This window comes from Ambystoma mexicanum, chromosome 1q (assembly GCF_040938575.1).
Source record: "Ambystoma mexicanum isolate Mex_15411 chromosome 1q, UKY_AmexF1_1, whole genome shotgun sequence".
Classification (NCBI taxonomy): Eukaryota; Metazoa; Chordata; class Amphibia; order Caudata; family Ambystomatidae; genus Ambystoma; species Ambystoma mexicanum.
Window position 1 is genome coordinate 778,701,314 of NC_090922.1, and position 23,269 is coordinate 778,724,582.

The 23,269-nt window shown below is 41.8% G+C and overlaps 1 pseudogene; it reads right to left on the reverse strand.

Moving 5' to 3' along the window:
* Nucleotides 1-1,257: 1,257 nt before the first annotated feature.
* LOC138558626 (small ribosomal subunit protein uS5-like) overlaps nt 1,258-23,269 on the reverse strand; it is a 64,990-nt pseudogene continuing 42,978 nt past the window's right edge.

The window sequence follows — 23,269 nt, forward strand, 5'->3', positions numbered from 1 at the left end:
TTTATTAAAGGCTTGTTAACCAACAGTATGTACTCATGGTTAGAAGGGTCTCCTCAGTGGGTCTGTCAAATACATCTATTGATTGAGATTGTATTGCTGTGACCTTCACAAACCTTGGGAAAAGTTAATGGATCCAGTGACTGGCTTGGACCACTGGATTCTTCCTATCTGGTGGGGGGCACAGAAAATATCCGTGGGAATTTGGGTGTGAATCATGGCCTACTGTTTGCAAGTCCCTGAAAGCTCAGGGGACTGCTAACATGGAACTAGCAAAGACTGCCCCTCGGGGTAAGAGCTCACAGAATTCTGGCCTAGTGGGAGTGACTGGGCCTGAATTATCTATACCACTCAGGAACCACTTTGCATGCCTAACATAGATGGAATCCATCGACTGACCACCATAGAGTCTGCCAGTTTCTGGGATCACCCCTGAAGTGGTCTCACTTGTTTTTCCAGTCCATTCTACGTCTAGAGGGGTGAAGGATAAATGTCTATTTCTCACATCCTCTAACGATACCATCATGGCACAGTTGTTTGTTTTAATTTCATGGAATGTGGCTGGCGCTAAAACAAACTTGGCTGGATCCAATGTCCTTATTTTCTTGGAGCAGGTGGATGTTATCCTGCTTCCGTAAACATGGTCACTAGATGGTGTGGTAATGGAGGGCTTTGTTGCGCATAGCACTCCAGCACAGAAAGATGCCTGGGTTGCTATTTTGGTGGTATAACCGTATTGGTAAAAACCAACCACTCTAGTGAGTTAATCCCCCTGGAGTCCTCAACCTCTTTTCTTGATATGGTTGGGATCAAAATGATTCAAGCACATCATATGTTGTTGGTACATTTTTATGACAGCCCTCACCCACAATATACAAGTGGTAGTATGTGGGAACTGATTAGAATGTTAGAGGAAATGCTAAATATGGTGGTAATGCAAGATGTAGTCTTAATATTAAGAGGGGATTTTAATGTAAAGATGGCAGAGTGGCCTAGTTGTGCTTTTTATGATGAAACAGAAGATAATCTGGCGGAGATTCCCAAAATGGTTATGACTGACTCTTGAACTTGCTCAGAGGGGCAGAAGTTATTGTTGAGCCTTTATGATTAGGGAATGTGTAAAGTGAATGGTCGCTTCTCAATGGTATAACGGGGATAAGGCCACAACGTTTTCCTCAGCCCAAGACAGCTTTCACATTGATTTTCTTTTTTAATGTTTTTTTAAATGTTTAACCATTTTTCTTTCCTGGATTAAACAGGTTATGCTAGGGTAGCACCAGAAACATCAGTTACCTGGGTGTTCTGCACAGACTCTCTGGTGTGGGTCTTAGCCAAGTGGTCAGTATACTCCTGGAGACTTGGTGAAAACGGTCTCCTTCCAAAAATCAGGTGTCAGGTGGTTGTAAGTCTTTGAGATGGCGTCAAATGTGGCCTTTGCAAAATTGTCAAGACTGACCGTGCAGCCCATGGCTGAAGTGTAACAGTCGCCAATACCAGCTATCCTCAGTAGTTTCTTGGGAACAAGTGCTGATGACAAAATGCCTGTACCGCGGGGTGTAGGAATCAGATGCACAAGAACTGAACTGCAGCAAACAGTTACCTAGGAAGGCAGAGCGTGGGGCTTGCCGATTATGTTAAACCAGTAACTTTGCCTCACTGGCACAATGGACAACTTTGCCAGAATGATGGCACCACAAATAGCAGTCGCAAGCCTCCTTGATGTATTTCACCCTGGACCCAACATGGCCGTTATAGTCTCCAATGGCAACAAAAGCCTTAAACTTGGTATGTTGTCCAACCCTGGTCTGTTTCTGGACAGGCATGTTCTCAGTACCTCATCCTTTAGAGAGGAGGCCAGGAACAATTATATCTGACTCCTTGACAGGGAGGCAAAAGCGATAAATCTCTGCGAGAGACTGTGGGCCTCATTCCGAGTTGTGAGGTAGCCATGGTACTATTAGCACCATGGCTGCCTCCAAACTCGGGTCTGGGTCCGTGGTGTCAGAATGGGAACTTACCGGGGCATTCCGACCTATGCGGACCCGGTAAGTCCCCATTTCGAAAACCATTCCCCATTCCCATTGAGCCCCAATAGGGCTCAATGGGAATGGGGAAGCAGCTAATAACCGGTGGGACCCGCTAAGGGACCTCCTAATAGGGCTGTAGGGGGTTATCGGCACAGGCATCCTTACCGGTGCCGTTAACCCCCTACCGCCAGGGTCGGAATGACTCCCTGTATCTTCATGTCTCAGCCAAGCGTCATTACAGCAACCCATTGATTATTTTTGTGTCGCATTGAAATTCTGGGAATTGATGTTGGACTGCAAGGTCTCTGGTGATATATTCAGCTACCATTTTCCAGTTTTGTTAGAGTTTAAAAGACCACTGAGACAAAAGTCTAGTCATATACTACTCCTATCCAATGGGCCTCATTACGGTTTGCCGCCAGACCCATAATATTTTACTGGCAACTGAATTCCTGGTGCTGCCGGCTCATCACGTGTCGGCGGTCTGGGAAGTCAGACGCCGACAAATTGTAAGTCCCCATTCCTCTGGGACTCTACGGGAATGGGGACACGGAAGTACCAGCACCGCTAGCAATGGTGCTGGTGCTTCTGTGACCGGTCTGCCTACCGTGGCCACGCTGCTCCCAGCAGGGTTAGACCTGTCGGGCACATCGTCCATGACAGGCAGACTCAGAGTTTGCGGATCCTGAAGGACAAACATAGAATGAGGCCCAATGTCTCATTAGACAATAATAAGAGAAGGTTCAAATGGCATCTGATTGACCATAGGGAAATAATGAGGGAAATAATTGCTATACATGGTCAAGAGATTGATATCCTCTTAGAGGGGAAGTGTGATCAGAGTGACAACCTGGTCACCTTCTCCACCTTTGTATTTCTATTTGTATTTGGGTATTTATAATGCGCACAGAACAGAATAAACTGTATAGCGGCGCAGATGACAACAGCGAATGATAGAGAACACAGTTAAGTCCATACAAGACCCACTAGGTCTAAGGCTACTCTATCTAAACAGAAAGGTCTTTAATGCTCGACGAAACTGGAGAAGTGAACTCTGAATCTGTATTTCTAATGGTAGGGAGTTCCACAACTTTGGGCCAAAGACAGAGAATCTTCCAATATTTTGAACTGTACAATAGCCAAAACAAGGTTGTTACTAATGCTAAAGAACCCTACCTTGTTTAGACATGAAATCATCGCTGCAAGGGCATCCTATAAACCAATCATAGCTAATAGGAAAAAGGAAATTGAAAATGCAGCATGCTCTGACCCGGTGAATGTCTCAGAAAAAAATCACACAAAGGATTTTGGGGAAAACCTGAATCATATTCCATTTTATAAATATATGTCCCACGGTTTAGATACCATGGTCTGGATCAGGCTTGGCTTGAACATTTCACTTGCCTTTATAGGGCGGGATACCTTTGTGACTCCAATGATTTGCTTCTATCAACGGCCCCCCAGGTGACTCCTCTGACCATGGGGGTAGATACAGGCATGGAGCTAAAATGCAATCAAAGTGCAATAAAAATTCTAGGAGAATAATGCAGGACTTGCCAAGGGCCAGGAGTTAGTAGCATCATACAAATGGATAGGTGGATAGATATTGCTCAAATTAGACAGAATACCAGCAAGTGAAACAGGGAACGTGGAAAAGGAAACAGTGCACAGTAAACACAAGAAGGAGGAAGCTAAAGAATGGGCGGAGATAATGGTGAAAGTGCATAGGAGGGAAAGGGAACAGAAAGAAGAAATTGAAAGACTACAAAGAGAAAGAGAATGGGCAGAAATGTGAGAAAGGTAAGAGAAGGAGCAAAGAAAATAACGAGAGCTAGAAGACATAGCAAAGAGAAAGGCAGAAGAAGAGCGGGAAAGACAAGTGGAGCTAAAAAAGGGAAAAAAGTGTGTTAGAACTTGATCATTAAGGAATGCCGACGCAAGCAAGAGTGCAGATACGAGAGCAGAGAGATGCACTCTACCAAAGTAGTCGGGATTAAGATAGATTTGCCAAGTTAAATGTTGAGGATGAGGACAGTATATGGAGAAGGATAGGGGAACTTTATAAGAGCAGGGGAAGCAGAACGGCTGCCCCATGGGCAGACAGGGGTGCTGAACACTCTGTGAGGGGAGAAATGCGAAGTTTCAGATTGAACAAAGGGAAAGCAGGGGGACAACATAATTATAATGAGACTTAGTTTCAGCAATGACAGACAGGGGGACAGTGACAGTAGCATGGGGTCAGACAAAGACTCACAGGGGATCGAAGACAATGGGAAGGGAAAACACTTTCGCTGCCCCAGGGAAGCCTAGACAGAGACACAGTAAGGGGGCGATTATGCTCGAGTACTTAAAAAATAAGTCTCTTCTCCAAGGAACGATTGTTCTAAATGAACCTTGTTTGTTTTTAGACAACCCCAAATTTAAACTTCAGTGGAGTTACATCGCTAATCAATGTGGCAGGGATTGGCTAATCTTGATAATCGATACTGCTGGAGAGACTGTACAAAAAATCAAAATCGACTTCAAAAAAATTGAGGAAGATATAAAAAAACATGGTTGTATATGAATTGATCGTTTTACAACTGCTCGAATGACAATTGACCTTTTCACAATTGACCGAATTGTGAAGGTCAATTGTACCATATATGTGGGGGGAAATCCCCCACAACCCCCCACCCAACGCCAAACCCCCCAAAACCCATATATATATATATCTATATATATCTATATATATATATATCTATATATATATATAGATATATATATATAGATATATATATATATATATATATATATATATATATATATATATATATATGTATATATATATGTATATGTGTATATATATATATATATATATATATATATATATATATATATATATATATATATATATATATATTCGGTCAATTGTGACCCTTTAAATTCGGTCAATTTTTCATTCAAACAATTGTAAACGACCAATTTGGGTAATACCAAAAACATACCTCTCTTTACACTTTCAAAAAAAAGAATTGAGCACATTGAGAAAGAAATGAAGGATTTCAAAGATAGAAATACATCTAACCGTATAACAAGACTCAAGAAGGACCTAGCGAGATTCACCCATGAGAGAGCATTCCCCTACACAAAAGAGGGTTATCAGAATCCCTCCTTTCAACAAAACTGTCAAAACAACCGATGATGGAGAGTCAGCTTTCGCGCCACGTCGTATAGCACTGTCAACGAGAGTAGCTCTAGTGACCCAGATGACCCGGGAAAAGGGGGCTCAGCGGGACCATCTAAAAGAGGCAGAGGGAATGCGAACTACAGACAAGGGCGAGGGAATCAGAACAACACTCAGAGGTCTTTTTTATACCAAGGCCCCTCCAGAGGAACCTGGAGCGACAACCAAAAATACACCTGTGGCGGGAGTCGCTTTTAGTGCATCTGTCTGACTACAGCCTAACAGAAATTGAACAATTGGTCCTTAATAAAGGACTAGGGTTTGTCATCATGAAAAACCATGAGCCGTTTCAGTTCGGAGCGGAGTTCTACAAACTAATGCGCAAAATTCACATTACAGAATTCTTCGCCCTTCTCCCGAGTGAATCGAGTTCTGCTACCATGACTAACTGTACCTTCCACTTTCTACCCTCCAGCTCATTCATTTTTCCCAGAATCAAACGTCTTTGAAAAGTGAGTACTAGCTGAGCTAGAGAAACTTAAACAGCCCCAAACTAATGTTTTTCACAATCTCACTAAATTGGAGAAAGCTGCACTTACCAACCTTTGAGAAATTAATTAATTATCATCCAGAAAGTCGACAAGGGTGGTGGGATAGTTGTTATGAACCGCACCGACTATCTTAAGGAATGCAACAGACAACCTCTGAATGAGGCATACTATAAAAAGCTCCGTAATGACCCGACTAACGATTTAGCCCTCCTCATTGAGCTAAAAGTGACCAAAGCTAAAGATCGAGGGTGGATCAGTCCACAAGAAAATGAGTTCCTCATCAACAAAGAACATTCTATTCCCAGCTTCTATTGCCTCCTAAGATCCACAAAACCCTTATTCATCCACCAGGTCGGCCCATTGTTGTGGGAATAAATTCCATTCTTGTACCGCTATCCATATTTGCAGACGATTATTTGAAAGGTCATGTGAAGACTATGGGCCTCATTACGAGTCTGGCGGTAAAACTGCCTGGTTACCACCGTACTCTTATTACCATTCCACCTCTGTGACTCCCGGAAATACCAGGGCATTACGACCCTGGTGTCCCGGGAATTCCGGAGGCGGAATTCGGTAAATCCCCATTCCCATTGAGTCCCATAGGACTGGAAACACGGCACCATCTTGTGATAGTGCTGGGTTTCCACGTCCACCTGCAGGCAGTGTTAAACCCGCCAGGTCAGACCTGGCAGGAACATCACCTCCCGCCTGCAGGAGTAGGGATCGGGCAGTCCGGAATTAACAGTGGTGGCGGGTTTACCCCCACTGTTAATTCCGGACCACCCGACCTGTAATGAGGCCCTATGAGATTTTATTTGAAAGACACTAAAGATATAATCAACAAAATTGAAAAAATGGAATACAACAACTCTTGTTAAGTTTATATATAGTGTCTCTGTATACAAATATCCCACAACAGGACACTATAGAGAAAGTTGAAGAAATACTCCTAATGCGGACTGACCACGATCCAGTTCCCACATCTTTCATTATGTGGTGTATCACTTTGACACTCATGAAAAACCTTTTCGAATTTGCCTGCACATTTTATCAACAAGTGGAAGGCACAGCGATGGGGGCCACTATGGCCCTGAGCCTGGCCAATCTTTATGTCGAAAACAATTTGTGTATGCCCCAAACCCTTTTGAAAATAACATCAAAGCATGGTCACGTTATATCGATGACATGCTAGTCATTTGGCAAGGTTCACTAGAGACAGCACAAGAGTTTCTAGTTTGGCTGAATAACCTGAATAGACATCTACAGTTCACAATGACTATTGAAAAAGACGCCATCAATTTTCTTGATCTCACTTTGTACCAAGAGAATGTTAGAATTCTTGTTAAACCATTTCCCAAGAGCACAGCTAAAGACTCACTGTTACACTATCAGTTTCATCATATAAAACATCTCAGAGATAATTTGCCATATGGGCAATTTTTGAGATTAAAACGGAACAGCTTGAGTAGAGAAGCTTATGAAGAAGAAGCATACGATTTAAAGACCAAACTGAAAAAAGAGAGTATACCCCATCATATCTATTTAAAAAGCTGCTAAACACGCTTTTAATAATAACAGAGAGGACCTTCTTGCGGAAAAACCCAACAAACAGCTAGATGACAGAATAGTGTGTGTCAACACATTCACTAATCACAGCTTGACCATCCGCAATATCATATACAAGCATTGGAAATTGCTAAGAAGCACCAAAGCAAATCCAATGATGCCACTGTTTGCCTACAATAAATCCACCTCTATAGGGAATTGTATAAATCAGAGTTGATATCAAAGCAACATTCCCCCATAACTAGCATTACCAGCCAACGGGGTTTGCCCCCAGTTGTAGGTCACCATCCTTGTGGCCAATGTGTAGTATGCAAATTAACAACAATAAGTGAAGAGGTCAATGTGGGCCTTAACAGGCTGTGGGTTCAGAAAGCCTTCTCTAATTGCAATACAGACCATGTACTGTATGTGATTACGTGCCCTTGTGGTCTACATTTTATGGGTAAGACCAACCGGAAAATTAAAACCCGCATTACTGAGCACAAAAGCGGCTTGAAAAATAAAACAATACAAGTGCCAATGGTCAAGAACTTTGTTGAAAAAGACCATGGTTTCGAGAATTTCAAATGGACTCTGCTTCTAGTGGTAAAAGGTGATAACTCAGTCATTAGAAATAAGAAGCTCTTGCAAAAAGAACAAGAGTTTATTTTCAAGACACAAAGTGACCTTTGAGGCCTCAACGATGCGATTGAGTGGCACAAGCTTAAATAATGTGCAAATTACTCCAGGTACATATATAGTTGCCAGCCACTTTAGTGATAGCTTTTATATATGAGATATCTTTTTAGTTTACAGCTTACACTGTCACGTATGAGGCCTTGATTCTAGATGTAAAAAAACTTTAAAGAGTTGCTAATTCAGCAACCTGTACATTTCTAACAACGAGGGGTTACAAATCAATTTTGGAGGCATACATATGAAATATTCCAATTGGGAAACAAGTATGCCATTCTATCCATGCATTCTGCTGGCTGACCACTATAGGGCCACTACCTAAGACAGCTATGTCCGGTCAATGTATGGACACAAATGAAGGACCATTCTGTGGCGGCTGTGGAATTTCAGTTCAAGATGTATTCTAAATCTAATATGACTCCCGCCATTTGTTTTCCGGCATTTTTTGGAAAGTGCCTGTCATTGTATAGACACAAACAAAGGACCTTTCTTTGGCACCTGCGGAATTTCAATTTTAGATGTATACTACATCTACTATGGCTCCCGCGATTTTTTCGCTGCGTTTTTGGGAAATGTTACCGCGTCGGTAGTCGGCTTCGAACTACCTCGTTGTTGCAGGGTAATTAGTCCTGCCAGTGGAATCCATATCCGCGGGCTGTTTTTCCCCCTGCGGTCACTTTTATTTTCTGATCGCGGACACAGGACTACCGCAAGAAACCAGGATACCCCTATGTGTGCCATCAAAAGGTAAGTCACATTCTGATCCTGTTGCCTTTTGTGCCCCATTGATCACTCTAGAGACTCAGAGATCTCTTTGTCCAATGACACGGGATCACAGAGATGTTAGATAATGTATTAGTATTTCTAACATAAGAGTGCGAATTTTACCATCGTGGACAATTGCTGGCACCACTCTTTACTTTATTTTTGTGGGCGGTGACTAGTCCACCAGAGAGAGAGCCCTACTGTAACTCAGACGTCGGGCCAAACTAGCTCTGTGAATACCGCAATATCTCTTCTCCTACTGACAGAGATAAGCAGTCCTCTTTCGGCCAAAAATGTAGCTTTCTATGCTGTTTTTAAGAAATAAACCCCTGTAAGAATGATATTTAAGTATTCATCTGCCCCCACTTTTATTGAATAGTTGATTGGGTAGCAGGTACGTGTACCTGAAGATCCATCTATTTCACTGTGGACCATCCATACAACGGGACTCTATTTGTCTCTATTCATCATCTAGAGGTATTTCATGACTTTGAACTGCTTTTTTGTGAACAAGTCTTTTTAAATTAAAGTTGTTGTAGAATAACTTTCTTTTACATCCCTCTGATACTAATTTACTAGAAATGTGAGTGGCAGAAAACGTTTATAGAGCTTTATAGGCAGAGAGCTTGGTTGCTCCAGGTAGTCTGATGCAATTAATATGTATTTTCACAGACGACTGTGCCCAATTTTGGACAGAAGTATTACTGGAGGATCATATAAGAACCCAGTAGGTCACTAAGACTACCACCACTCCAACGCGAGGTAAAGACTTTTTTTCTTTAACCTCGGGTTGTGCAGACTAATACTGTTTAGATATTAAGCATTTGATTGACTTACATGTTGCTTTTACTTTTTAACAACAACACTTCCATGTCAAAAACACACTTGTGAGCGGTTTTTGGAAAGATGTTCTTAGATTAAATCATAAAGTTCAAGTGAATAATTGAGAAATCCTCCTGAAGAAAGTTTGATGCGAAAGATAGAGAACTGAAACATGTCGAGGCATAATACTAGTCATTTGATATACTAGATACGTATTGAGATCTTTATTGATTACACTTCATCTCTACAAGTCAAATGAATGATAATGATGAAGTAAACTGATGCCATTATTACATCAGGAATGAACTGATGCTATTAAATTGCTAGCTTTTTTTCTATGTCACTTGCACTTTGTTTTTATAAATGTTTGATTTTTACTGTGTTTTTTTATGGATTATTAATAAAATGTATAGGTTTTGTAAGTATTAACTGACTGTTTGGAAGTGCTGTTGTAGATAACTCTACCTTGTTGCTCTATATATGGTCTACAGAGAAGAGGGAGACATCGAAGGGTGACTGTTGCACCCCACGTGGGGGCTATGAGACAAAGATGATGTCACTCCGTATGCGCAGAGGCCTGCGGCCTGGCCAGGACGGAAAAGCACAGGGATGGAAAGGGCGTTTACAGCCACTAAAGATATAGGAGGACAGGACGGAGGAGGGAGGCTAACACAGTTCCCATTATTGCAGAGGGGAGGTGGGGGACCTCAATACATCAAACAGCTTTGTTGACAACCCATTTACCAGACTGAGCAGAATGGACAATACACTCAAGACCGTATGCAAGCGCAAACATATGCGCCACAATAGATGCATACCCAAGAGATGACGACATAGCAATATCAGCCCATGACGCATGCATTACAGACACAGGGGCACATACAGTAGTCGCAACCAATGCCACAAACACAAATCCAACAGAACACCATAGCCACACCACATGCAGACTCCACGATGCAGCTGCAAACTCCTGTGTGAAAACTAGGAGGGGCAACCATTATAGGTGGCAATCCATTCACAGGGACAGGAATGCCATTATATCTAAAATAGGACAGCCCACAGACAGACCTGATGTGTTCGATCCTTTACACCTAATCCGTCTGAGGAACCACCTATAGGGGTGACCATAGGTGACAAGCTTTTTCCTTTCTTGTGGATATCAGGGCGAATAGGCCCTGTATTTGGCAGGGGAGATATCCAATGTCAGGCATTGCAATGAATGCACAGGGATTTTCTGGGGCATCAGATTTGGTTCCTTTTACTGACGATTTGTCGCTTTCTGTGGGAGAGCACTCCATGACCATGCCACTGTTATATTCCAGACATACATCAGTAAATATAATGGATAGATCCTTGATGAGCCAACTAAATATGACCATTTCATTCACTGACAAGGACATAGTGTGTTCGGCAGCGGGAATTCATTATATAAACTTAAAGGAATTTATGTAATCTTGTGATGGCCAGACAGTATAGAGGGGGGTTCCAGTAGACATGTAACTATTTTCATATTTGTTGGAAGTATTAATCGCATGGCTCCCAGGGATACAGGACAGGCTGATACAAATACTGAACACGTTCTTATTTAGACCAGAGCTTCCCTTAGATGAAAAGGAAGGTAAAGAGATTCCAATAGAAATAGAGAAAGTCATAGTAAGAGATGAAAGGATAGTATTGCATGTGGCGGTTGACACAGGGCGATCATGGTGAACATTGATTGCAGTGCGGGAATGATACAGACTGACTGACATGACAGATGAGGAGTTATTGCAAGATGATCGATCAAAGAATTTGATATGAGTATTAGACATTGGATGGGAATACATTACAGGGAAGTACCACTGAGAATAGCCATGTAGCGGAAGCAACCTCCACCTTTTCACAAAGAAGACTTAGGGAGGGTACCCAGTGTCTTATGGACTACTAGTCCCTATGATGTGGGTTTGCTAAAAGGGATTGGAATAGCCAAGATAAAGCTTGAACCATGAGCTAATCTACCAAGGGCCAAACAGTATGCCATATCAAGGGTAGTAGACAAGTGCATTTATGAAACAATTGCTGCATTGGTGAAGCAGGGAATATTAGTACCTATGAATCACAATCTAGCAAGGCGGTGTTCCCTGTGAAAAAGGCAACTGGGGGGTCTTTACGTTTTATCCAGGACTTGCACCCTTTGAACCAGATACCAGAGGCAGAATTTCCATTAGTTCCAAATCCAGCAGCAATTCTGTGCAGCATCGCAAAGGAAGCTACACACTTCATGGTGATAAACTTGAAGAATGCCTTATTTTCCATACCACTTCATGAAGAATCAAAAGACCAGAAGTGGAAACATTCAAGATTACCACAGGAGTATTGTTCGTCACCATCTATCTTTAATAGGATCCTTCAAATGGATCTTGGCAACATACAGATAGAATGCATCATAATACAGTACGTAGATGACATTTTGATGTGCAGGAAGACAGAAGACCAGTGTTGAAATGACTCAATGTATCTATTGACAGTATTGGAAGAAAAGGGCTACAATGTGGACAATGAAAAATTATAATATTGCCAAAAAGAGGTGCTTTGTGTCGGACACTTGATTTTCCAGGATGGGCAAAGGGTGTCGCAGAAAGGGCAGAGGAGAACCGGAGAACACTGATGCTGAAGACAGTGAGGGAGATGCAGCAGTTTCTAGTTCTTTGTAATTATTGGAGAGCGTGGGTGTTTGACTATAGCACATACACAAGACTTTTGTTAAGCAGGCTCAAGTAAGCACAGAACGGGAATGGCAAGTTGTTACACACAAGATAACTGATGTATTTGAAGAGCTGATGAAAGCAATATGCACAGCTCCAGTGTTAGGGATTCCAGACTATCAAGATACATGTTTCCTGTTCTCACACTCCAATGAAGTAGTGATGACTGCAGTACTCACACAGAAGACTACGCTAGGACACAAACCCTTAGATTATTATAGCAGATGTCTAGACCCAGTAATGAGAGGCTATTACCCTTGTAAGCAAGCTTGGGCTGCTGCCACATTACTATGGTGTGTAGTACCACACTTTATGTGGAACACGCCCTTTTTGAAATTCTCAAAATGCCCAAGAGTACGTTGACTACACAGAGAGCTTCCAGATATGAGGTGATTATCTCAAATCTGGCAATCAAAATACTAAAATGCAGGTCTGTAAACCCAGCGACATTTGTAGCAGAAACAGTGGAGGAAGGAGACTATGCACTCGACTGTACAACTTACATGGAAAGTATGACGATATTCCCAAGGTAGGGGAGACACCTCTTAAGGGGGAGAAGTGCATTTTATTGACGGGTCATTGACAATAGACCAGACAACAGGGGAGAGACATACGGGGATGTCAGTCATAACATTAAAAGCAGATGGTACAGCATTAATAATAGCAAGCTCAGGATTGCCTTCTCATTTTTCAGCGCAGGCATCAGAATTAGTATTTCTTATAATAGCATTAGAAACACTCAAGGACCAGGAGATTACAATGTATTCCGATTCATCATAGCTAATATCTACAGTACAGTCTGGATTGTCACGATGGCTGAGAAGGGACTTCCGGCGTGCTGATGGCACACCAGTGTAGCACGCACCCCTATTGGGAAGACTTATTGATGCACTCCAACTCCCAGCAGCAGTTGTGGTTGTGACGTACCAGGCCCACACAAGGGGGAGGACGCGGTCTGCCGAGGGCACTGAAGCAGCAGACACAGCAGCAGACACAGAAGCAAAGTATGCCGCATATTTTTCAGGAATAACTGACTTTGATACCCCATTGAACACACATATTCATGTGTGCAGCATGATCTTAAAGGAAGGTCAGCTATGCAAATAATGGAATTTCAGGGTAGGGCTCCGGTGGAGGAGAACAGTTGTGGATGAGAAGGGGATGTTCAATATCTCCCACCAATGCCTTCTGGCGACAGGAAAGCAAAGGCAAACAAGTACTCTCAGTAGCATTATTGTAGATTGCTTTCATGTAACTGCATTACCATATCGACATGGGTAAAGAGGTGCTTGCTGCACACATAGGGGAATAATGGTTCTGTCCTAATATGGTGGTGCATATAGCCGCATTTATGGAAAGCTGTGTCACTTGTAAAAGAAAGTTCTGCAGGACATATTTTATGTGTAGTCAGAGGAGCCATACCATGCCTGACTGGTCCCTTCCAACATCTCCATATGGACAACGGTGATATGATCCAGGTCTGCCAGGGCTCCGCTACATGATAGTGGTCACCTGCCCATTTTTCTGATGGATCGAAGCTGGTCCCTGTTCACACCCTGATGCCCTTTGGGCTGCCAAATTCCTTGTTAGAGAAGTGTTCCCTTGATGGGGGTTGTGTGATGTTCTTCGGTCAGACAATGGCCTCATTTTGTGAATGAGACTTATGAGCATATTATATTCCTTCTGGGAAACAGCACAAATTCTCCTTTGACTATCACCCACAGCAAACAAAATGTGTGAGCGCCTAAATGGCCAGCTCAAAGAAAAAACTGAAAAAATAAAAGTAGCTTTGAAAAAAGGATGGCTTCACTGTTCACCTTTAGCATGGTTCACATTGCGCAGTCAGCCCGGTTCCGACCACCATTTGAGGCCACATCAGGTGGTAACAGGATGGCTCATTTGACTTCCCTGGCTCCTCCCACTCAGGCATAGACAGACGCAAATGCAACATCCAATGTTTTTGTAGATTAAATGTATGAATATGTGGCTTCTTTGATGGCTAGTGTGTCTTTTATTTCTCGTCAATCGCAGGGAGAGAGGCTGAAGAACAGTGAAGACGACAACAGCACCAACAAAACTGAAGGACTTGTGAAGGAACCATTGATGTATCCGGGAGACACCATCTTGCTTTGCAATTTTGTGAGGCCATGGTACAAACCGCGATTTGAAGGTCCCTTTGTTGTTGACAAGGCAACAAATCGTGCAGTAAAACTACATGGTAAAATAGTCTGGAACTACCTTGGAGACCACAAGCCCTGCCTAAGTGAGGCCTCTTCCTGTCTAAAAGAAGACAATTTGATGAAAGAAGAAGACAAAGAAGAAGAACCACAGCCGCGAATAACTAGATTCAGAGCAAGAGAGCTAGAAAAGGACAATACATACACTTAGATTAGGCACACTGTCCTTTCTTTACAAGCAGCATTCATTGAGAAAGTAAAGGCTGTTTTTACTGTATGATCTTTCAAAGATATAACTCATTCCAGGAATGTTTTATTAGACATGTAATTCGGAAAGAATAGGAGCAAATGGTACCTCCAAGATTCTTTGTTCACGCTTTTCTCTTATATGTAGCTCACACCTATCCACAGTTGACAAGTGGAGACCCATCCATTATTTATTTACTTGGAAATCTGAGGATCCATGTAGTATGGGAACAATTGTTCTATGCAGCACTCGCCCAGTATTACCGACGTAGAGCTTGTATTAACCCAACAACTCGATAACAATGCATTTTTTAGGCTTTTCAGCATTAATACACAGATGCCTGGAGCACCGCAAGACAACAGAATAGGAAATATCATACAAACTGTTGTGATAATGCTCTGTGCTTTCTGCTGTTTCTACTTCTTTACACTCCTTGTTTTATGAAGATTGTTGTTTGCACAAGCACAAGCTTCGACCCCTACTAACATAACCCCAGTTCATGCTGTTACAGAAGTTATGTCCAGGCAGGCAATAAGCACTGCTGGAAAAGTAAAAAGAGTTTGGCGCAGTGCAGAGGCACATTTTAATCAGGTAAATTCATACATAACTTTTTGCTGATACATCAAATAGCATATGGTGTAACCAGAAGGATAAGGTGGGGAACAAACAACAAAAGGGAGCTGTTATGTCTGCTCTCTCATCCCCTATGCCATGAGTTCATCTAGAATGTTTGTGGCAACTGAAATTCCAGCGACAAGAGCACAATGCCTCACGCGCCTGTCACTTTGCACCACAAGAGGATGATTTCAGGGGACGCAACACTGAGGTGGATGTCCAAGAACACGTTCCTGTACGAAGATAAATACATAAAGACTCAAGAAATGTTAAATGATCACCAGGAAACAGATCAAAGTTTAGAATATATTACAGAAGAACCGGGCAAAGGAAAAGTACAACAGTGATACAGAAGGAGCTACATTGTCCCAAGACAGGGCACCTTGAGATGGGAGGAATGCCAGGATGTTGGGAAAGACTCAGATGCTGGTGCATGGACAAGTATACACCTCAGAAGGATGGAAATAGGGAGCGGTTGGGAGCAAAGCATGTGGTCTCCTAACAGTTCCAGTGGAAGTAGTACAGTGCCTCAAGGATTGGGAAGCAAGCGCCAAATTGCTCACATGGTTATAAAGCAAAGGAACACATGTCCATCATACCGCTCAAAGGAGATGCTTTATGTTTCCAGAAGTATAGATTGGAGAGAATGAAGAAAGCAAACAGATTTCGAAGATACCAGGTATGAAGGTCAGAGCAACAGTGCACATGGACCACTACTGGGCCTGTGGGTTGAAAGCACACCTGCAGTTACAATCCACTGGGGGGAATATGCTCATTCATACATCTGATTACCCCAGCATTAGTAGTGCCTCAGAAGGACATATAAATGGAAGGATTCCCTAAAATAGACAACAACAATTGAAAGAAGAGGTCTGCAGAGCTGACAAGAATAAAAAGGTGGAGCTATGCCTCATCAGACATGGAAAAGGCATTAGATGCAGTACCAACCGAGCGCAGGCTGTTCATCAGAACTGAGATTTTCTCTGCATCCATTGTTCCAGCAGTTCAGACAAGCACAAATGCCAAGTGCCTCCAGTCCAGATCACTCGGGAGCTTATTATGCAGACAATAAATTAAACTGTCTAAGGGTTCAATGCCATCAAGGAAGAGCTGAGAGCGATCAGACTAATGGCCCTTCAGAACAGATACGTTCTGGATCTCCTCACAGCCATGGAAGGAAGCATTGCACCAAGATTGTGTTGTCTTGCTGTACATTAAATCCTGAGAATGATGAAGATAATGGACCACTGACAAAGGCCATCAGCAGGCTTTCTGAAGTTCATACAAAGATAGAGGCAGAAGCGAAGAATGTTGGAAAAGAGGCTGGTTGGCTGTCATACATATTTTCATGGATGCCAACCTGGATGACAAATGGACTGAAGGTATTGGCAGCAGCATTAATACTAGTGTTGCTGGCACTTTTTGTCATCCGAATAATAATAGTGCAGTATAGAAAAACAACTTGAAGTCTTTAGGAATGAAGGTGCTGATTGACGTAGAGACAGACGAAATAAGGAGACAACAGTCTGAAATGCATTAAGAACACAACTGACGCAATGCTCTCTGTTCCCGAAATGAGCAATGTTCGAGTACCCATACACCACAGGTGACTATTAGGGAAAGTGGGTTTGGTGCACCCCTGATGGAGACTGCAGTTATATCACATTGAGCCTGGTTGATCCTGCCAAGTACAATGGACATCTCAGAGGGATAATGAAGGTGTGGCTCCCAAAACTGCAGATGAGTAGAGAGAGTCGTGTAGGCAGTGGGGTTGACTCATCGACCAGAGGGGTATTTTAGATGAGGGGCCATAGTTGACCCTCATGCTCCCCGCACAACTCTCGACACGAAGACAGAGAAACGATAGATGTGCCTCGCTCGTAGGCCCATCGCCGTAATCATCAATGGATTGCAGGTATCAAATTACAAAATTCCCTTAGACAACCATTCAGACCATACACAATTGATGATTTGGACAACATGGAATTTACATCAATCGATCAGGTTGACTGAATGGGAAATCAGAAACCAATTACGTCATCACTGACATCCTGACATAGGCGCGCTTATGCATGAAGTACATATTCATCCATTCATGAAGCTAGATGGATATGTACTAGTTTAATGCATATAAACACAAAGCCCATGCTTATGACCCACTTAGGCAGAGTATGACCACACATACATATCTCAATATTGATGTCTTTTGCCAAAGCTGAAACCGCAAGATGCAAAGAATGTATACATTTAGATTGCACATACTGAACAGCCACTAACATGAAGAAGCCATTAGGAATACTATAGAAGTTATAGGCCTCTGAAACAAAGAAGAAAGCAGAGACAGCTTCTTACTACACAGACAAGCGGACATGATCGCCACGACTTGAGGCGAGCAGAAACCGGCCACCCAGCCAAGGATGAAGTGAAAGCAGGAAAATTCCAGCTATCGAGATAGTGAGCCAACTGCAGAAATGCAGGCTAAAGTCCTCATAATTACAGATGAGAGGACTTCATTTCGTGGTCTCGACACACGTGACCCAGAGGGAGAACAATATTCCCAGAGATCCAGAGAGAAGAAGATACAAGTATTGCCCACAATTCATTAACTGACTGCACTCTCACAGGCTTAGGGATCAGAGAATTGCAACATTAGAGAATGTTTCACACCTTCATGTTCTTTCTCATACCTTGAAGAGGTGCATTCAGTCTGAGAACTGTCTAGGGTCCCAGGGCTGAGACGACACTGTCGGCCCAATCCAAATTCACCATTCACGTGGGGATATAATTTGTTGCAAGGGCCAATGGTCTTTCGCCGACCCTGTAACATTGTAGATGGGTGCTAGCAGAGGTGGTCCTAAGAGGAGCCACTGGACATGACTAACCAATTACCAAACTAATCTACACATCTTTATATATAAAGCAGAATGTATGTATGCTACTACTGTTCCATGTTTTATGTATTTCTTGTTGTTAACTGTTTTTAACTGTAAATCGCCTTGGATTAAGGCGCTATATAAAACAATAAAAAACAAATACAAATGTATGTGTGTATGTTTGTCCGGCTATTCAAATCCACACCGTTGAACCACGTCTACCAAATTTTGCATGGATTCCTCTTTTGTCTGGGGCAAGATCTTAGTCTATGATTGGATGCAAAAATGTTATATGCAAAAAAATGTTTCGATGTGTGTGTCCGGCTATGCAAATCCACACCATTGAGCCCAATGCTACCAAAGTTTGCATGGATTCCTCATTTATTTTTCTGGGGCAAGATTGTAGTTTATGTTTAGATGGAAATAATTCACTCTGTAGACACCTTAATTTACTGATGGTCACCCCGATTAAGTACAGTAGGTACTAGAAGGAGGCACACTTTGGAAAAGTGTCTGAAGCAAAATGTTCAATGTGTTGGTTAGTCCTTTGAAAATGTATTGCTACTGTATACAGTCAAAAAGTGTTTATTAAAGCATTTTTAAAGGGAATAAAAAAAAATTATCATGCCACTCCAAATATGGGAAATGGCAAGGTTACAGTTTACTTAAGTTCATTCACAAGAAGAGAGCACAATCAATAAATCAATATTTCTGGGACACTTTCTCAAATGTACTGAAGCTATTGATTGACTGAAACATGCTGCACAAAAAAAGAACATCACTTGGAAAAGCTTCATCTGATGCAAAGCAAAAATCAATATCAAGAGCTTCTGAAACACAACAACAAACAGCAGCACGACTTGCCAACCAGAGGACAAGAGCAACTATCTTCAGGGCAAAAAAGATACCAGAGCAAACGGAAGCAAGACTTGCTGACATGAGGACAAGAGCAACATCCTCCAGGGCGGACACCAGAGCAAACTGAAGCAAGACTTGCTGACAAGAGGACAGGAGCAACATCCTCCAGGGCACATGAGACACCACCCGATCAGGACACGGGCAATGCTGGGTACCCCAGCTAGTTCTTTATATTTGCCTTACCCTAACTGACCAATGCAAATGTCTAACAGGTTTCCGGGAGGGAACCTGGGTTTGTGATGTCACACCAGGATAAAACCAGGTGATACATGCTTATAAGCTAAGAGCTCTAGACAAATCTTGTTTTTCTGATGTGATCGTTGTTAATTTTATCTGCTAATAAACAACCGTAACTTTGCCCCATGGTTCAGTTGTCCGTTCTTTTGGCTGGGAGGATTTGAGGGGCCTAAGTGTACTCTGCTGATAATTGGGGTGACTGCTAGAGGACTCAGAATACACTATAGATTATACCAGGCATCTGGAAAGAAGAGCAGAGTCCTGTCAGGAGAGTATAACAAGCTTTTGGAAGTATAATAAAAGACCTGGCATCAGTGTACACCAGACAGTTTGAAAAAACAATATTTAGAACCAAGAAGAAACTTGTATTAAAGAAAGCCGGATAAAGACAAAAAGTATTTTACCTGAAGGGATTGTTGTGGGCCAAGAAAAAGACACAAGGAACTGTTAGACGAAAATGCATTGTTCAAGCATTAAAGAATCCAGGGGAAGGGAGTCACCCTCTGGAGCCAAGATATTCCCACCATGAAGAACTTTTAAGTTTGAGCCTTTCTAGTTTTATTTAAGAACACCTTTTTTGCCAATACCAGCTCTAAGACATTTCCCATATCACTTTGTAATTTAGTTTGCAGTGTGAGGGTCAGGATGGAACTTTCGGACACAAGGATGGGGTCGAGTTCTGACATCCTGACACAGACAGTTCCTTCGTTTTTGATTTTTAGGCAGGGAATTCCTCTTAGAGCACGGCCACAGAGGAATTTATTTTTCCAACCCATACAATTTAATAAAAGTCTTTAACCAAAAACATGAGAACATTGTGTCCGGCTTTCATGTATGACCTCTGACAGCTCCCAGTCAGCTTTTGCCATATTGTATTTGTCTCTAGGAAATCTACAGAAGTTAGTTATTGTATAGTCAATGGTCATTTCCCTCTTGCTACTAGTTGCTGAACTACTGGACCAATAGTGCTTATCCAAGGGCCTCCTAACACTAATGCAAAGGAGAATATAAAACCTAGCCATGTACGATGGGGAATGAGTGTGAAATTGTGTTTCATGCAGCTAATAAAACGTTTCTGTTAAATAATACTATCTGGGCTGTATGACGATTTAGCTGTGTTTCAGAATTTCACTGAATGTGTGTGCATGATGTGCATCTGGTTCATTTATGTGGATACACCAATTGTATTCTGATATCAGATCATCATCGTTGCTGTTACTGTTATGTGTAACTTGTAGATAGACCATTTGCCATTGTTATAACCTCATAGCACTCAAGTAATTCTGGATGGACCATATTTCCAGGTTCTGAATTTCCAGAGGAAAATACTCTGAAATGGTATTGACAAGTAAGTGCTTGGAAATGTGTAGAAGGAATAAGGGGCAGAAAGATGCATTAGGACATGGAACATATGAAGGACCCATGCATAAAGGTAGATTCAAATGCATGGTAGATGTAAAACGGCATAACCGGTCCATTGGGCAAGCATAGAAAGCCCACTAAGGTCAAAGTATGGAAAGAATACAACCGTATTAAAGGACACCTGAGAGCATGGACTTGACAGCGAATGTATTGGAAGGTATGGGATGTGTAAAGGTGTGTTAAGAGAGAAATAGGCAGAAAAGTGCATTAAAGGTCTAGAAGACATGAAAGGCAAACAACGATGAAAAAATGGATGGTGTGCATGAAAAGACATAGAGGTTAGTTAGAAGGAATGGAAAGTATAACAGTTCTTTAGTTTCCACACAGAGCCATCCCAAGTCATTAAACATGCTTAAGTATAAAGTGCATTCAAACCATGGAAGATGATAAAATGTGCATGCAATGCATGGAAGGCATACACAGGCATAATAGGTGAATCAAGTGGCCAACAGTGGGCATTTGTTGAATGTCTCACTGCGAAGTAGAAATTAAACCTAAACTGACCCACACACTGACACAATTTTGGAAATATGTGTTTTCAATCTTCCAGTTTGATCAAAAGGGAGTACTGTGATAATAGCAATTCTATTTGAGTCAATAGGAGATAATACCAATTTATACAGAAACACACACATTTTGGTCAAGGGCCAAAGTAAATTAAAATTAGAACAGAGATCTCCACGTTTAAACGCAAGCAACATAGCAACACACCGCATCGCCTCCCAATTTCATTGAGCAGTGCCGGTTTACATGGATCATTGTAGATTTGAGAACATCCTTTTTTCAATGCATCGAACTTTGCTTAATAAACCAGGAATCTTTTATTTAGCAACAAAACCATACATAGAGGATACTGCGTGCAGGGTGCATGGGTGCACAGGAAGGAAATAATTGCTGCATGTTTGTATGCAACACATGATTTTATGATTGATAATTCTCAAACTAAAATCATTTGGTTTGGTAATTTATTGGCAAATCTGCTTGAAGAACTGATGAAATGATCCTAGAGGAAATAAAGGAATATTCCTGCTCATGCCTATTTTTGCTTGCAAAATATTGTGAAAATCACAATTGAATGCTCTTTGCAGTATATTCCTCGTGGATATGCTTGGATTAGTGAGATTTAATCAGCAACCAAGCTCCAGTGAAAGCACATAATGAGAGCATTGTTTGTCAATTTACTTATAACACACCAATGTGGGGAATTACTAGAACTTCAGGGAAATATTGGAAGCATTGTTTAGCATTGAGAATCATAACTCCTCCTGCAGCAATTTGACTTGATGTAGCTCTACTAGCCATTGATGTGCACTTAATACATCATTTAGAGATGTCCTGTGCAACATGAAGCTTCCACCAGCCCATTCACTGTTAATCTTAGCAATATGAAGACTCAAAGGTGTGTACTGGTCGAGCTCAATTGCCGATGGGGATTAAGTACGTCCAAACAGACAACTTACAAAATAGATACAATGTAGCTAGTATCTCAAAAATCAAAGCTTACATTTAAACATGTGTTGGGATGGATTACTATATCAGACAGCGCATGTGTACCATCTGCCAAAGGCATTCTGAGCTATAAATCGCACATTGTGAAAAGCTGGTGCCTTTCAATGCTAAGGGTGTTTATTTCCATTCTTAAAGAGCATTGTGTTTATTACTTGCCATGCATCCCTGATTCATTACTCGTACTGCTGCATCTTGCTATCTTTGCTCATTCTGTGTTCTTTCTTGAGGGGTAGGTTTTGTGTAGTGTTTTTCTATTAAGTTATTATTGTACATGTGTTTAATTAAGGTATATATATATATATATATATATATATATATATATATATATATATATATATATATATATATATATGTTTAACAAACTTGATTGAACATTCCTTTATTCTGGACTGCAATACTTCGGTGTTTGGTTTGTTCCTGAACCACAGTCACTTCCCTCTTTAAAGAATAGCACTCCCTTGGCCCGCATTACCACAAAAGGTGAAGGAGGTATATCTCTTAACTGTGCCTGTTTTATCTTTATAATTGTGTTGGCTCATGGCTTGTGGAAGTGTGAGTGCTGATTAAGATCTTTAGCCTCTGCTCATCCTTGTACTCCTGCAGGGCAGAGGTCAATTTGTCAATTTGTCACAGATACTTGCTCCTTAAAGCAACTCATGCTTCAATGAGAAATGATCAGGGCATTGCAAATAGATATTCTGAATGTGCACACACAGACTTACTGTAAAATGTGTGAAAAGTATGGGGCACAATTTAGAGTAGGCTACCTCTTACCTATGCAGATCATGAGGTAAGTGTTAGGGCACATAATGTTGTCCTAAAATGCTATCCACAGGCTGTGTATGGAGCAGAGAAAGTGACTACTTCACCTTTCCCTGTTTCTGCTTTATAGAAGAAGAGAGTGGGGCAGGTAGGTGAAGCGCACTGCCTCAACATCAACTTGAGAGTACATCCTGTC